The sequence below is a fragment of the Lacerta agilis genome, chromosome W (genome assembly GCF_009819535.1).
Source record: "Lacerta agilis isolate rLacAgi1 chromosome W, rLacAgi1.pri, whole genome shotgun sequence".
Classification (NCBI taxonomy): Eukaryota; Metazoa; Chordata; class Lepidosauria; order Squamata; family Lacertidae; genus Lacerta; species Lacerta agilis.
The window spans coordinates 2,448,852-2,466,307 of record NC_046330.1 but is presented as its reverse complement, the minus strand read 5'-3'; positions in this window follow the sequence as shown (position 1 = coordinate 2,466,307).

Sequence of the window (17,456 nt, the reverse complement as noted above, 5' to 3'; positions counted from 1 at the left end):
ATTGCTGTTTACACAAAGATCATACCCGCCCCCGTGACTACCCACTACCACACCCACGACTTCCCTCCACCCCATCTCGACTTCCGTGTAAATTTGATCCAAAACATTGCAATCTTTTGAGTTATTGTGTTTTATTCACTTTATAATATAATTTGTTAGTGAGTTCTATTTCACTTTACTCCTTTAATCTAAGCATATCAGCATGTTCTTTTTGGAGCAGTGTTTAAACATTGCCATTCCTGTCTAACTTTTTGATTTGACCGCATTCTTACAAATGCAGTTAACTTTGCCATTTTCATAAATTTGCTTAATTTATATAGCCAGTCAGCTTTTGTAGGTATTATCTCACTCTTCCATTTGCTGGCAAATACAATCCTGGTGGCTGCTGTAGCATACAGAAAAAATCCTTTCCTATTCTGAGGTATGTCTTTTCTCAACGGGCCTAATATGCCTCTGGTTTCCTTTGTATAGGCCATCAGGTTAGTGGAAAGGAGATCTCAAAATCCCCTCAGCTTTTTCAGCTCTGTTGCTTTGCATGACCTGGAAGGTGCAGAGCTCTCTAGCTGCTGTTGTGGCTAGTAGGTTGGGTGGAAAGGTAGGTTATATAAATCCCTCAGGTGACAGTCCTCTTGGCACACTTAATGGGGCATGTGAACAAGCATAGTTGCACGACTAATAAAATTAACAGATGGCTCACACCCCAAATTTTGTGTGTCATCTGCCTCTTCCCATTGTTTCTAACCCCTATCAAGATTTTCTATTCATATTTTCAAGGTTCCCCCCCCCCATCTTGTTAGACTGAGTCTGCATACAGAAGCATATTCAATTCCAATCCAGTGCAGCATCAATATTGCATTAGGCACTTGTATAAATATCAAAGGTTCTGTATTTCTACCACCACCAAAAGGAAGATTCAGGTTTTTTCCACACGCCTCACAAGTGGGAAGGTAGTTCTAAAGCTGAAGAACAATGTGGGGCCTCCCTGCCAAATGGCATCCACATACTGAGTTATCTGTCCTCTTCCCTATGATGTCTACTAGAGATACCACAGTGTGCATTTTCCCTCTCCCTGTGTGATGATATGGCATGTGTTTCCATTACTACACATTATGGGGGAGAGATTTGGATGCAGAGCTGTTTTTTGGGGTGTGTGTGTGTGTGTGTGTGTGTGTCGTTCTCATCCTTTCTACTACCTAGATGTATGGCTCTCCCACCTAAGGTGCTCCCCACCCAATCGTTTTGCTGTTCCTGGTCCCCAGAGTTCTGTCTCCCAGCTTGTGCTTTCTGTTCCACTATCTTCTGTTGTTGCTGCAGGAGTTTTTCCAAGCTGCTTGCCAGGCAAGAGGGAGGTAGGGAGGCTGTGGCTGGCTGTGGCTCCCCTGACAATTTTTCAAGGCTTCCCAGGCAGCTGCAGTTCCCTGGTTGATAACTGCTGCACTAAGGAGTGTAGGGGGGAAGGTTATTTAAAAGCCGGTTGTGAAGCCTGGGTTTTAAGCATGTGTATAATGGCAGCAAGTAATGGGCACTAACACTAAGTTTTGTGTTTGACGTTCCAAAATTGCTTTTGCTCTTAACCTTCTGGTCTTACTGTGTCCTCTGCTGCTTTGGCCTCTTAACTGATCTGGCTGGTCCCAGTGGATCTGTCATTGGAAAGTGCTTTTGAATCTGGCCAGGATGACATTTACTGTTTTTCCAGATCAGCTTGCATATTCTGTCTCAGGGTGGATTTGATTTAAATCACGATTTAAATCACTACTTAGTAAGGCTCAGGGTGGATTTAAATAAAAAAAAATCCATTTTTTTTAATTTAAATCGGATTTTTTTGATTTAAATCCACCCTGAGCCTTACTGACTAGTGATTTATATCGTGATTTAAATCAGTTTGATTTAAATCAAATCCACCCTGTTCTGTCTGGAGATGGTGTAGGCCATGGTGCATGTGGCCCTTGAGGCCTTTTTTTTGACAGCCCTCAGCAACATTTGACACCTGCCACCCAGCCCTTGTGCTGCCTTCCCAAAGCTGGGTAAGTGAGGTGCTGGGCTTTGGGGAGGAAGTATGACGGCTCTGACAGGGCCTTGAGTCCTCCTTCCTTCCCAAAGCCTAATTAGCACTTTCCTAGCTTTGGGAAGGCAACATGACAGCAGTGTGTGTGTGTCAGTGTCTGTGTGAGTTAAATTTTGGCTTTGCTCCACCCACACGTGACAAGGCAGTGTGTGGCCCACAAGTTCTGTGTTGAAGTACTCTTCCAGCCCACTTGGTATGAAAAGGTGGACCGCCCTGGTGTAGGTATTTATTATGTAATAAGAAAAGTTTGTTTTCATTAACACTATAATAGATGTCTCCTTGCTGCAAAATTTACTAAGGTATTTGTTTTTTAAAATTATTTTTATTGAACAGATTTAACAAAAGAAATAATATATCCAATTACACCCCCCCTTTCCCCTCTCCCACCCTCCAAACACTTCCCTCAGCTCCCCTCTCTGGTTTGTTTATACATATTATTCTCTGCATGTTATAAAATTGTCTTATCTATCCAATGTTCTACTTCTAAATTGTGGATGTTTATACAAAACCTGCCAAGGAGTCCAAATCCCTTTGTTGTCTTTTTAAGTAGTTTGTAAAAAGTTCCCTTCTTCCTTAAAGTCATGGTTGACCTTCTCGCGTAATTTGTATGTTAAAAATCAGGCTTCTCCGCCGCCAGTGGCGGGAGAGGGGCGAGTACCCCGAAATCGGGCTTCTCCGCCCCCCTGCCTCCACCGCCGCCAACTGCAGAGCAGCTGGGCTGGGCAGCAGCCGTTTGCTCCTGCCCAGTCCCACTGCTTTGGCACGAACCGCGAGGGAGGGCTCCGTTTCCCTCCCTCGCGGCTTGCTTTGGAGCAGCGGGGCTGTGCAAGAGATGCTTAGCTCCTGCCTAGCCCCGCTGCTTTGGGGTGAGCGGCAAGGGAGGGCTGCTTTCTGGGCTGCTTTCCCTCCGCCCACCCACCCAACAGCGAGCCGAGGGGAAGGGAGACGTGGTTGCCCCTGCGAGATGTGGTAACGGGATCAGCGCCCCTAAAGCGCTCCTTTCGGGGTGCTCATCCCGCCACCGCCTCTCACAAGAGCAGGCTTCCTTCCCCCCTCTCTTTCTTTCTCTCTCTCCCTTCTTTCTCTTCCCTCCCTCCCTCCGTCCTTCTTTCTCTCTCCCCCCCTCTCTCCCCTTCCTTCCTTCTCTCTCTTTCACTCTCTCTCACCCCTTCTGTGATGGCCTGGGAGTCAGACTCTGATGCTGAACCTGAGGGATCCCAGCCTGCACAGGATTCCCCGCCTCCAGAACCAGCTGAGCCGGGGCCAGGGCTGGAAGGATCCCCACCTGTGCTGGATCCCCAGGTGCAGGCATCAGCAGAGTCTGCTCTGGCTCCTGATGGGAGGGAGGACCCATTGCCTGCAGGTGCTCCACTCCCAGCCTCTTCAGAGGAAGCGGAGGCATCCCCTGGGTCCAGTAACCCACCAGCCTCTCCTGAGCTACAGAGGCTCAGGGCAGAGAGGCGAAGGGAGTTAAGTGTCTGCAGGAGGAGTGCTCGCCTCCAGGCCCGGAGGAGAGGCGAGTCTCCGGAGGATCGGGACCGCCCTAAGCATAGGGCCAGATAAAAGCCAGCCAGACCCAGCCCAAGTTGCGTGAGCAACTTTGTTGCAAGCGTGTGCTCAACCTGCAACCTCGTGCCTTGGACTTTGACCTGCTCCCTGCCTTGCTCCCCGTCGGACTGACCTCCTTTGGACCCCTTGACCCCGGACTGGACTTGGACCTTGCTACACGGACCCCCCCCCTGGGGCCAGCACACCTTCCTTCCTTCCTCCCCCCTCTCTCCCCTTCCTGCCTGCCTGCCTGCCTTCTCTCTCTCTTCCCTCCCTCCCTCTTTCCCTCTCTCTTCCTCTCTCTCTCTTTCACCCCTTCCTTCCTTGTCTCTTTCTTTCTCTCACCCTTTCCTTCCTTCCTTCCTTCCCTCTCTCTCCCTTTCCTTCCTTCCTTCCTTCTCTCTCTCTTCCCTCCCTCCCTTTCTCTATTTTGTGGTAGCAGGACTGCCACTGCTTTGGAACATGTAGCAGAGATGATGGTTACAAGGAACAGTTTGGTTGTGAAATGGATGGAGGAAAGTAATCGTTTTGTGCATTCAATTTTTTTATAGTGACATGGTCAGAAGTGTCTTTGAAGTTTGTATTTCTGCTGCCCACAAAGTACCAATTTAGTGGCTTGCTGTAGAAAAACTGTGCATGCAGTTTGAATCTCTGTACCTAATGGAACACCTTTGCTCATATGTACCTACCTGTGCCTTGAAACCATCAGTGGAGTGCCTGGTTCACATGTCTGCTCTGGCTGAAGCACAGAGGATGCCTATGAGTGAGAAGGCCTTTTTGGCAGTGGCCCCTTGATTGTGGAAGGCTCTCCTTAGAGACACCTGCCCGGGGCCCATTTTAACGTCTTTTCTGCAGCAGGCCAATACAGTACATTTATTTATTCATATAACAATGAACATTCCAACAGCTCACTGTAAAGCAAGCAAAGGGAGAGCCACTTAACGCTCTGCGTGGCTCTTGCTAGAAAAGAATATTTCGCTGGGTGCGCGGAAAACCCTCTTGGGCTTCCGAGCGTACCGTGGGAGAAGGGGGGCTCACAAAGGCTATGTGGACCCAGGCGCTTCAAGGGGGGGGGCTACCTTGAAGCTTGGTTTATCCAGCGGCGTTCTGAGGGAACCTTTCCTGGTAGGAGCTCCAAAGAGAGAAGAAGAGGAGCCCTCGGGAGGGAAAGTGTGTCGTGGACGCAGAGGATAAAAACCCGCAACCCGCGGAGACGCGAAGTCTCAGGCACCCGATGTGAAGCGGTCCGCCTCCGAGAAATAAGAACTTTCCCCGTAAAAAAAGGCTTTAATATAAAATGAGAACAGCAGGGGAAACCAAGTAAGTGGAGAAGGCAAAAGAAGGGAATCCTTCCCTGAATCTTGGTGTGAAAATGGCGCTTGGCAAGACGCTGCTAGACGGAAGAAGGGAAGCGTACCTGTAGAGTGTAAGACTTTTTTTTATTAACATCCCCCCAACAGCATTTTCCCTTGGGAGGAGAGATAAGATCTGAAATAAAGAGAGCCGAACGAGTCTGAAAGAACCTATGCTCGCTTTGGGGCTTGGATATAAAAAAGACATTTTAAGCAGAAGAAAGGCTTGGGGACAGGGTGAGAAGCCATTCTCCGCTTTACAGTGAGGAAAAGAAAGAGTACATTAAGATAAATGGGGGGAAAGCGCTTTGGACTGCACAACTGAGAACTGTAGATAACGGAACTATCTTTTCCGGATTTGTTTATTTGGGGGTTGTCTACTTTGAAGATTTGGACTCTGTTGCTGGACTGCGAGTTTGGAACTAGCAGGAATTTAGAGGGATATGGAGGACGGAAGAGAGTGAATTGTTCTTTTTTTGCTTTGTCACCCCCGACTCCAGACAAGGCTGCTAGTCAGCGCTAACTCGCTGACCCATCGAGTCCTCTTTGCTGGGTTTCGGGTGAAGCTGTTTTACTAAAAGTTGTCCCCGATGGAAAAATAAGACTACTGCTTCAAAGACGAAAATTTACAGTTCTCCGTCTCGATTTTTAGTGGGATAAAGACAACTGAAACCCCACCTCTCTCTTCTTTCTTATTTTAGTTTATTGTTTTCAGCCGCCTATGGAGGCTGTGGGATAGGGAGGGGGTTTCTTTTCTCTTTACAGGTCCGAGGAATCAACAAGGACAATTAGGATATTGAAAAGAAAGACTGGAGGCGTGAAAGATACAGAGTGGCAGCGAGATCGGAACAAAGAACTAAGAACAAAGAAGCAGAAAGGACTGTAGAAACAAAGACAAAGAAAGTTAAAGTGAAAGAGATTGAGACACTACGAACTGGGAACATTTAGTAACTGTATATTGATAGTGTTTTAGAGTGCCATCTATAATAATAATAATAATAATAATAATTTATTATTTATACCCCGCCCATCTGGCCGGGTCTCCCCAGCCACTCTGGGCGGCCTCCAACAATCAAAATACAATACAGAGTCACAAATTAAAAACTTCCCTAAACAGGGCTGCCTTTAGGTGTTTTCTGAATGTCAGGTAGTTGTTTATTCCCTTGACTTCTGACGGGAGGGCGTTCCACAGGGCGGGCGCCACTACCGAGAAGGCCCTCTGCCTGGTTCCCTGTAGTTTTGCTTCTCGCAGTGAGGGAACCACCAGAAGGCCCTCGGCACTGGATCTAGAGGTCTCAGAAGTAACGGTTTTGTATTTTCTGTTTAAAACTTTATTCTAGCTATTAAAGGAGCAAATGGGGGTTTCTGCGGATAGATAAAGTTGTAGCATATTGTAGATCAAACAAGAGGAAAGGAACAAAAGGTAATGCTACACCAGCAGAGAGGAGAGCCTCGAGACAGGAGGAAGGCAAAGAATGGGAGGGTCTGCTTTCGGAAATCAAAAAAGAAATAAGACAGAGTGAGCAAAATATTGAAAAAAAGATAGGAGACTTGAAAGAAGCAATAGATCAGAAAATTGAAAGAGTAGTGGGAGATTTAAGGGAACAACTTAAAGACTTATCAGTGAAATCTAAAACAATTGAGGATTCAAAAGAATTTGGCCTATAGATTTGGAGCCAAAGGCAAGAAGAATACAAAGACTGTAAATGACTGTATGATAGTGTTCCAGAACAGATACCAGAGAGACCAGATTCTTGACCTTCACTACAAGAATAACCTGGTGGTGCAACAGCAACCTGTCATCATTTATAAAGACATTCCCAGGTACTTCTTGAATTTAAGATCTGGATTTGCTGACCTGGCAGCCGAATTAAGAAGGAAGATTCTTTTCAGTTGGGAATTTCCACAAGGCCTAACGTTCAGATACAAGGAAAGAAGAGTAAGAATAAGATCAATTGAGGACAAACGGAATCTTTTGGAGAAATACGCATCTGATTTCGAAGGGTCATCACTAGATCTGACAAGACTATACCCATCTGTACCAGGAGGATCGGCGCCAGGAGAAGGAGAGGAAGAAGAAGTACCAGGAGCAGTTGGAGGTATTGCCTAATAAAATGATGATGAAACTACTGACGTGGAATGTTCACGGTCTGAACCAGAGGCCCAAGAGACATAGAGTGAATCATGCATTAGAAAAGAAGAACTTAGACATACCGTATATACCCGATTATAAGCCGACCCGAATATAAACCGAGGCACCCAATTTTCCCACAAAAACCTGGGAAAGCTTATTGACTCGAGTATAAGCCGGTTCACCTTTGCCGCTGTGGAGGAGGAAGAGGAACGAGCAGCCCGAAAGCAACCCTTTGGGCTGCTCCTTCCTCTTCCTCCTTTGCCAAGTTTGCATTTATGTGAGCAGTTCAGGAATAGAACAAGCTGCCTGGGGAGAGTAAAGAACCGCCGTTCTTGTATGCTTCTTAAGGAATGGTTGACTGGGGAGAGCGGGTGGTGGCACGAGCGGAGAGAAAGGGCTTCTTTCTCGCTGCCCCCACCGCCCGCCTCACTCAAGTATAAGCCGAGGGCAGCTTTTTCAGCACAAAAAATGTGCTGAAAAACTAGGCTTATACTCAAGTATATATGGTAATCTGTTTACAGGAGACCCATGTAATTCGGCAGCATAGAAGGATTTTACAAAACAAAAAATTAGGACAAGAATTTATATCTTCGGATAAAGTCAAGAAGAGAGGAGTTGTAATTTATGCAAAAGAGAAATATAATCCAAGACAACTGTTTTAAGGATGAAGAAGGGAGATACATTGCGATTGAAATAACTGTGCAAGGCGAAAAATATATGATACTGGGTATGATACTGAGAGTTCCCAAGATTTTGGAAGATGCCCAAAAGACGATTAAAGAATATTTCCAGATAAATCTGAATACACAAGTGGAAAAAAGAATTGTGTGGGACGCAAGTAAAGCAGTGATGAGAGGGTTCCTCATAAGAGAGAAGGCGAAGAGGAAGAAGGAGCAAAATCTGGAAAAGAAAGACTGTTGGAACAAATAAGGCTGAAAGAGAAAAAATTAAGAGGATACCCTAAAAATCAACAAATACAGAAAGAAATAAAAGATCTTGCAGTCCCAATATTCTAAATTACTCAATCAAGAGATAGAATGGAAAATTAGATTAATGAAGCAGAAAACCTTTGAATCGGCAAATAAATGTGGAAAATTACTTGCTTGGCAATTGAAGAGAAGACAGAAATTAAATACCATCACAAATATAAAAGTAAAGGATAAAAATGTGGAGAATTCAGAGATCAGAAAATGCTTCCAGAAATTCTATAAACAATTGTACAAAGAAGAGAAACAAGAGGAAAGTGTCATTGAACAGTTCTTGGAAAAGAATGGTTTGCATAGAATCCCAGAAGAAAAATCTGCATTACTCAACCACCCTATTAAAAGTCAAGAGATAGAAGAAGCAATTAAGAATATGCAAATTGGCAAGGCCCCAGGACCAGATGGATTGACTGCAAAATATTATAAGACTTTGAAAGATTGGTTGATTCAACCAATAATGGAAGTGGAATGTTAGGGGGAGGTAGGGCGCCGGACTCATGGAAAGAAGCATATATCACATTGATTTTGAAACCAGAAACAGATAAAACAGATGAAGAATTACCGACCAATTTCGCTTCTAAATGTGGATTATAAAATCTTTGCGAATGTCATGGCCACAAGGTTAAAAAGAGTTTTGAAGGAATATAGCCACAAAGATCAAGCAGGTTTTTTACCTGGTAGACACATGAATAGTAATACAAGGAATATTGTGGATATATTGGAAAGATTAGAAAAGAAGATAAATACAGAAGCTGCTTTGATGTTCATAGATGCGGAGAAGGCCTTTGACAACATTTCTTGGAGTTTTATGAAGAAGAATTTGGAAAAGATGGAGGTCAGTCAAAGATTCTTGAATGGCATAAATGCCATTTATAAAGAACAAAAAGCAAAAATTATAATAAATGTGATATCTGAAGAAATTAGGATAGAAAAAGGAACGAGACAAGGTTGCCCTATCTCCCCCCTACTCTTTATAACGGTCCTGGAGGTCCTACTGAATATGATTAGAAGAGAACAGTCGATAAAAGGGATTAGGGTGGGAGAGAAAGAATATAAATTGAGAGCCTTTGCGGACGATTTAGTGCTCTCCCTACAAGATCCAGATAACAGTGTGGTCAGCTGCCCTGAGCCTAGTTTGGCGGGGAAGGGCGGGGTATAAATAAAAATTTATTATTATTATTATTATTAAAGCATTAGAGACAATAGAATCATTTGGACAGGTAGCAGGTTTAAGTTGAACAAAGCAAAGACTAAAGTTCTAACTAAAACTTGACTTAATTTTGTTAATAAGGTTAAGTATCTGGGAGTGAACCTGGCTCCTAAGAATCTGAACCTGTTCAAGGACAATTATGAGAAACTGTGGAGTGAGATAAAAAGAGACTTGGATATATGGACTAGATTGAAATTGTCTTTGATGGGCAGAATAGCAGTTATTAAGATGAATGTATTACCAAAGATGCTGTTTTTATTTCAAGTGCTTCTGATATTGATAAGTTGGACTGTTTTAGAAGGTGGCGAAAGGATTTATCTAAATTTATCTGGCAGGGGGAGAAACCCAGAATAAAATACAAGATTTTGACAGACTCTAAGGAAAGAGGTGGATTCTCACTGCCAGATCTTAGAATCTATTTTGAAGCGGCAGCCTTTTGCTGGTTAAAGGACTGGTTTAAGTTAGAAAACTCGGATGTTTTGGACTTGGAAGGACACGATAATGTATTTGGTTGGCATGCTTATCTTTGGTATGATAAAGTCAAGGTCCACAAAGCTTTCAAATCTCACATTATCAGGAATGCATTGTATCAGGTTTGGATTCGGAACAAAGACTTACTAGAGAGAAAAACTCCCAGATGGTTATCACCAGCAGAGGCTAAGGCCTGTAAGAGACCCAATATGCCTGCAAATTGGCCGAAATATGCTGACATACTAGAACAAGAAGGTCAGAATTTTAAACTGAAGAGTTATGAACAATTGAAAGTGAAAGTATCTGACTGGCTGCAATACTACCAAATAAATGAAGTTTTTAAGTTGGATAAGAAACAAGGCTTTCAGTTAGAGAAATCCAAGCTGGAAACAGAGCTAATAGAACCAAGTACTAAAAATCTTTCCAGAATGTATAATTTGTTGCTAGATGAAATGGTTAAATCAGCTATGATTGACTGGGCAAAAGATGTTGGGCATAACATAATGTTGGAAGATTGGGAGAGGTTGTGGAAGGAGGGTACTAAGTTTTCTGCATGTAATGTGTTAAGGGAAAACATCATGAAAATGATTTATAGATGGTATTCAACTCCAGTTAAGTTAGCTAAGATGTATCATGGTTTGTGTAATAAATACTGGAAGTGTAAGCAAGTAGAAGGTACCTTCTTTCATATGTGGTGCACGTGCCCAAAGGTAAAGGACTTCTGGGAGAAGATATATAATGAACTTAAAAAGGTGTTGAAAAACACATTTAGTAAGAAACCAGAGGCCTTTCTGTTGGGCATGACCAACTATGAAATCTCCAACAAAGATAGAACATTCTTTATGTATGCCACAACAGCTGCTAGGATTTTAATAGCTAAAAACTGGAAAACTGAAGAATTACCAACAGTGGAAGATTGGCAGATGAAGTTGATTGAATATATGGAACTCGCAGACCTGACCGCGAAACTCTGAGACCAGAGGGAAGAAACGGTGCAGGAGGATTGGAAGAAATTCAAAGACTATTTGAAATGGTGCGAAAAGATACGACATTTGAAAGTAAAATCAGAGGATATATAAGGTTACAGCAATTCTAGAAGTTAGATTAAAATAGGATATAAGAAGTAGTTAGAAATATGTTGTGTTTATTTTTATAAGGATTAAGAATAGATTGAAATGATGATTATGGTTGATAAAGATTAAGTTTAGATGAGGAGGATTTTACAATGTTATAAAGTTATTAAAGTAGACGAGAAATGAATGCAGAAGAGAGGATGCGAGGAGGTCCCAATACAATGTTAGGAAGAAGGTAAGGATAGTGAAATAAGTGTTTGTTTGTTAAGATTTTTGTATTTTTGTAGTATTTTGTAATGTTTTGTTATTTTTTGTATTTTGTGTGTGTTTTTATTGTTAAACATTAATAAATTCTTATAAAAAAAATAAAAATAAATCACTAGCCTGTAAGGCTCAGGGTGGATTTAAATAAAAAAAGTAAAGCAGTCATGAGAGGATTCCTAATACGAGAGAAAGCAATGAGGAAAAGACAACAAGATCAGAAAAAAGATGAATTGTTGAAGCAGTTAAAGGAGAAGGAAATCAAGTTGAGAGGGAATCCAAAAAATCAGCAGATCCAAAAAGAAATTAAGGCCCTTCAAGTTCAATATTCGAAGTTGATTAACCAAGAAATAGAATGGAAAATTACCATATTTTTTGCTCCATAAGACGCGCTTTTTTCCTCCTAAAAAGTACGGGGAAATGTCTGTGCGTCTTATGGAGCGAATGCATGGTCCCTGGAGCCAAATTGCCCAGGGGGGAAAGGCAGATCCTGCTTTTTCTGTTGTAGAAAGAGCTAAAGGCTAACAAGAGGGAAAGAGAGTGTTGAAAGGAACCCGCTCAACAGCTGATTGCAGGAGATCGGGGAGGGAGATAAGGGATCTAGCTCCCTTCCTGCCCCGCCCAGGCCCCTTGCACAGCCCTTTGGGAGGGCTGAGGATCCTGGGAAATTGAGTTTTTCAGCCATTTGAGGCTCTCCGTTACTTTTCCTCCTGCTTTCTATTACTGGCTGGTGCTTACTGGTTTGCTTTCTTCTTGCTTCCTATTACCTACTGGTGCTTACTGGTTTGTACTGGTTTGCTTTCCTCTTGCTTTCTATTACTTGCTGGTGCTTACTGGTCTGTACTGGTTTCTACTGGTGCTTACTGGTTTCTACAGGTTCGCTTTCCTCTTGCTTCCTATTACTTGCTGGTGCGTACTGGTTTGTACTGGTGCTTACTGGTCTGTACTGGTTTGTACTGGTTTGCTTTCCTCTTGCTTCCTATTACTTGCTGGTGCGTACTGGTTTCTACTGGTGCTTATTGGTTTGTACTGGTTTGCTTTCCTCTTGCTTCCTATTACCTGCTGGTGCTTACTGGTCTGTACTGGTTTGTACTGGTGCTTACTGGTTTGTAAGCAATGCTTTTCCCCCTTTGCAAAAGCTGCACAAATCTGAACTGATCCTCAAAAAGCAGGGCTTTTCCCTTTGCAAAAAAGCTGCAAAACTTTGAGCTGATTCTAAAAAAAAACCACATGGGTTTTAGAGAAGGAAAACCAGAAAAATATTTTTTCCCTGGTTTCCTCCTGTAAAAACGAGGTGCGCCCTATGGTCCGGAGCGTCCTATGGAGCGAAAAATACGGTAAGATGATGTGGCAAATTGCTGGCTTGGCAATTAAAGAGGAGACAGAAGATGAATACAATTACAAATATCAGAATAGAAGAGAAAAACATTGAAAATCCTACTGAGATCAGAAAATGCTTTCTGAAATTTTATAAACAAGTGTATAATGAAGAAAAACAGAATAATGATAAAATTGACCAGTTTTTGGACAAAAATACATTGCATAGGGTCCCAGAAGACAAAAAAACATTACTTAACCACCCAATTACAAGACAAGAAATAGAAGAGGCGATAAATAAGATGCAACTGGGCAAGGCCCCAGGACCGGATGGATTAACAGCTAAATACTATAAAATCTTAAAAGATTGGATGATTCAACCTATGATGGAAGTATGTAATGACATTCTAAGGGGAAGCAGGGCACCCGAGTCATGGAAAGAAGCTTACATTACTCTGATACAAAAACCTGAAACGGATAAAGCTCAAATGAAGAATTATCATCCAATTTCATTATTAAATGTGGATTATAAAATTTTTGCAAATATATTGGCCACAAGACTGAAAGGAGTGTTGAAGGAATATATCCACAAGGACCAAGCAGGTTTTTTACCTGGAAGACATATGAATGGAAACGTTAGAAACTTAGTGGATATATTAGAAAGGTTAGATAAGAAAATTAATACAAAAGCTGTTTTGATGTTTATAGACGCTGAAAAGGCCTTTGACAGTATTTCTTGGAGTTTTATGAAGAAAATTTTTGCTAAAATGGAAGTTGGACAATTTTTTTTGAATGGCTTGAATGCCATTTATAGTGAGCAAAGAACAAAGATTATAGTTAACAATGTGGTAACAGAGGAGATTAAAATTGAGAAAGGAACCAGACAAGGATGCCCAATTTCCCCATTGTTGTTTATAACGGTCTTGGAGGTTTTGCTGAATATGATAAGAAAGGACGACAATGTAAAAGGGATCAGGGTGGGGGTAAAAGAATATAAATTAAGAGCCTTTGCAGATGATTTGGTTTTGACCTTACAAGATCCAGAACACAGTGCAATTACAGCACTGGAAATCATAGAAGAATTTGGGCAAGTTGCAGGCTTTAAATTGAATAAAGCCAAAACTAAAGTGTTAGTAAAAAATCAAAAGAAAAATTACAGAATATAACAGGATTGAACTTTGTTAAGAAAGTAAAGTACCTGGGTGTGAATATGACTGCAAAAAATTGTATCATGGACAATGTAACAAATGCTGGAAGTGTAAGCAAGTAGAAGGGACATTCTTTCATACGTGGTGGACGTGCCCGAAAGTAAAAGACTTCTGGGAGAAGATATATAATGAATTGAAAAAGGTGTTGAAAAACACATTTAGTAAAAAAACAGGAAAGAACAGATAACATTAAACCAACTCGCAGCAGAAACAGATATCATCATCAAACCAGCTGATAAGGGAGGGGCGATAGTGGTAATGGATAGAAAAGACTACTGCCAAGAAGTGTTTTTTATATTAACATTAGAATATAAAAAGCTAAAGAAATTACTAAAGATGATTTACAGGGAAAGCAGACGGAGGGCGTGAGGAAGTCACTATACAATGTTATAAAAGAGGGTTAGTTAGATTTTTTTATTTTTTCACAAAAATTTTATTGGTTTTCCACAAAAACAAAAAAAATACAGTAAAACAAATACAACATCAACAGAAACAACAATTAAAGACAAAAATAAAGATACAAACCTAAACTGGAATACCAACATTCCTTTCACTAATTAAAAAAACTTATTTGGAATCTACTTGGGGGACTTCCCCCGTTTTCTCTCCTTTGCTTCCAATTCTAATTTACTTTAATAACTTCTCATCTCTAAAATTTAAATCTATTACCATCAAAATATCCAAATATAACTTCTTAATATTTAATTTTACTTCATAATACAACATATTACTTCTTAAATCAAATCTTACATCTTATTTTACTTAAACTGCTGCTGATAATCAATTCACATATCTCTTCACTAGTTCAAAAATCATAAATTCTTAACACACTGACTTCAGGGTACCATGATGAGCCGTCCTAATTATATTTTAAATATTTTCACCCTATCCCTCTTCTAACCATTTTCCTTCGCCATCTCGGGATCACCCACCAGACATCTCTCCACCTCCCTCCAACATCATTGTCCAGAATGTCCTCTTTTTCTTTATAACCAAAGGTCAGAACGCAGTCCATAGACATCCTTGCAGAGAACTCCAGGGAACACAAAGCATCACCTTCCAGCATCTCCATTTCAGAATTCCAGTCATCTTCAAATTGCAATTTCAAAAGTCGTTTTCCCTTCATTTCTAGGCTCTCACCCCAGAAATCGGATATAAATTGTCTTTCAACCCTGGGTCTCTCACACCAACAGGGTTTCCATCTTCTTGGAGTTGCATTTGTTGTTCAGTCGTTCAGTCGTGTCCGACTCTTCGTGACCCCATGGACCAGAGCACGCCAGGCACGTCTATCCTTCACTGCCTCCCGCAGTTTGGCCAAACTCATGTTAGTAGCTTCGAGAATACTGTCCAACCATCTCATCCTTTGTCGTCCCCTTCTCCTTGTGCCCCCCATCTTTCCCAACATCAGGGTCTTTTCCAGGGAGTCTTCTCTTCTCATGAGGTGGCCAAAGTACTGGAGCCTCAACTTCAGGATCTGTCCTTCTAGTGAGCACTCAGGGCCGATTTCCTTGAGAATGGATATGTTTGATCTTCTTGCAGTCCATGGGACTCTCAAGAGTCTCCTCCAGCACCATAATTCAAAAGCATCAATTCTTCGGCGATCAGCCTTCTTGATGGTCCAGCTCTCACTTCCGTACATTACTACTGGGAAAACCATAGCTTTAACTATACGGACCTTTGTTGGCAAGGTGATGTCTTTGCTTTTTAAGATGCTGTCTAGGTTTGTCATTGCTTTTCTCCCAAGAAGCAGGCGTCTTCTAATTTCGTGACTGCTGTCACCATCTGCAGTGATCATGGAACCCAAGAAAGTGAAATCTCTCACTGCCTCCATTTCTTCCCCTTCTATTTGCCAGGAGGTGATGGGACCAGTGGCCATGATCTTAGTTTTTTTGATGTTGAGCTTCAGACCATATTTTGCGCTCTCCTCTTTTACCCTCATTAAAAGGTTCTTCAATTCCTCCTCACTTTCTGCCATCAAGGTTGTATCATCAGCATATCTAAAGTTGTTGATATTTTTTCCGGCAATCTTAATTCCGGTTTGGGATTCATCCAGCCCAGCCTTTCGCATGATGAATTCTGCATATAAGTTAAATAAGCAGGGAGACAATATACAGCCTTGTCGTACTCCTTTCCCAATTTTGAACCAATCAGTTATTCCATATCCAGTTCTAACTGTAGCTTCTTGTCCCAAATAGAGATTTCTCAGGAGACAGATGAGGTGATCCGGCACTCCCATTTCTTTAAGAACTTTCCATAGTTTGCTGTGGTCGACACAGTCAAATGCTTTTGCGTAGTCAATGAAGCAGAAGTAGATGTTTTTCTGGAACTCTCTAGCTTTCTCCATAATCCAGCACATGTTTGCAATTTGGTCTCTGGTTCCTCTGCCCCTTCGAAATCCAGCTTGCACTTCTGGGAGTTCTCGGTCCACGTACTGCTTAAGCCTGCCTTGTAGAATTTTAAGCATAACCTTGCTAGCGTGTGAAATGAGTGCAATTGTGCGGTAGTTAGAGCATTCTTTGGCACTGCCCTTCTTTGGGATTGGGATGTAAACTGATCTTCTCCAATCCCCTGGCCACTGCTGAGTTTTCCAAACTTGTTGGCATATTGAGTGTAGCACCTTAACAGCATCGTCTTTTAGGATTTTAAATAGTTCAGCTGGAATATCATCACTTCCACTGGCCTTGTTGTTAGCAAGGCTTTCTAAGGCCCATTTGACTTCACTCTCCAGGATGTCTGGCTCAAGGTCAGCAACCACACTACCTGGGGTGTATGAGACCTCTATATCTTTCTGGTATAGTTCCTCTGTGTATTCTTGCCACCTCTTCTTGATGTCTTCTGCTTCTGTTAGGTCCTTTCCACTTTTGTCCTTAATTGTGGTAATCTTTGTACGAAATGTTCCTTTCATATCTCCAATTTTCTTGAACAGATCTCTGGTTTTTCCCATTCTGTTATTTTCCTCTATTTCTTTGCATTGCTCGTTTAGAAAGGCCCTCTTGTCTCTCCTTGCTATTCTTTGGAAATCTGCATTCAATTTCCTGTATCTTTCACTATCTCCCTCGCATTTTGCTTGCCTTCTCTCCCCCGCTATTTTTAAGGCCTCATTGGACAGCCACTTTGCTTTCTTGCATTTCTTTTTCATTGGGATGGTTTTCGTTGTTGCCTCCTGTATAATGTTACGAGCCTCCATCCACAGTTCTTCAGGCACTCTATCCACCAAATCTTAAGTCCTTAAACCTGTTTTTCACTTCAACTGTGTATTCATAAGGAATTTGATTTAGATTGAATCTTACTGGCCCAGTGGTTTTTCCTACTTTCTTCAGTTTAAGCTGGAATTTTGCTATAAGAAGCTGATGATCAGAGCCACAGTCAGCTCCAGGTCTTGTTTTTGCTGAGTGTATAGAGCTTCTCCATCTTTGGCTGCAGAGAATATAATCAATCTGATTTCGATGTCGCCCATCTGGTGATGTCCATGTGTAGAGTCGTCTCTTGTGTTGTTGGAAAAGAGTGTTTGTGATGACCAGCTTGTTCTCCTGACAGAACTCTATTAGCCTTTGCCCTGCTTCATTTTGAACTCCAAGGCCAAACTTGCCAGTTGTTCCTTTTATCTCTTGACTCCCTACTTTAGCATTCCAATCCCCTATAATGAGAAGAACATCCTTCTTTGGTGTCATTTCTATAAGGTGTTGTAAGTCTTCATAGAATTGGTCAATTTCAGTTTCTTCAGCACTGGAAGTTGGTGCATAAACTTGGATTACTGTGATGTTAAAAGGACTGCCTTGGATTCGTATCGAGATCAATCTATCATTTTTGAAATTGCATCCCAGTACAGCTTTC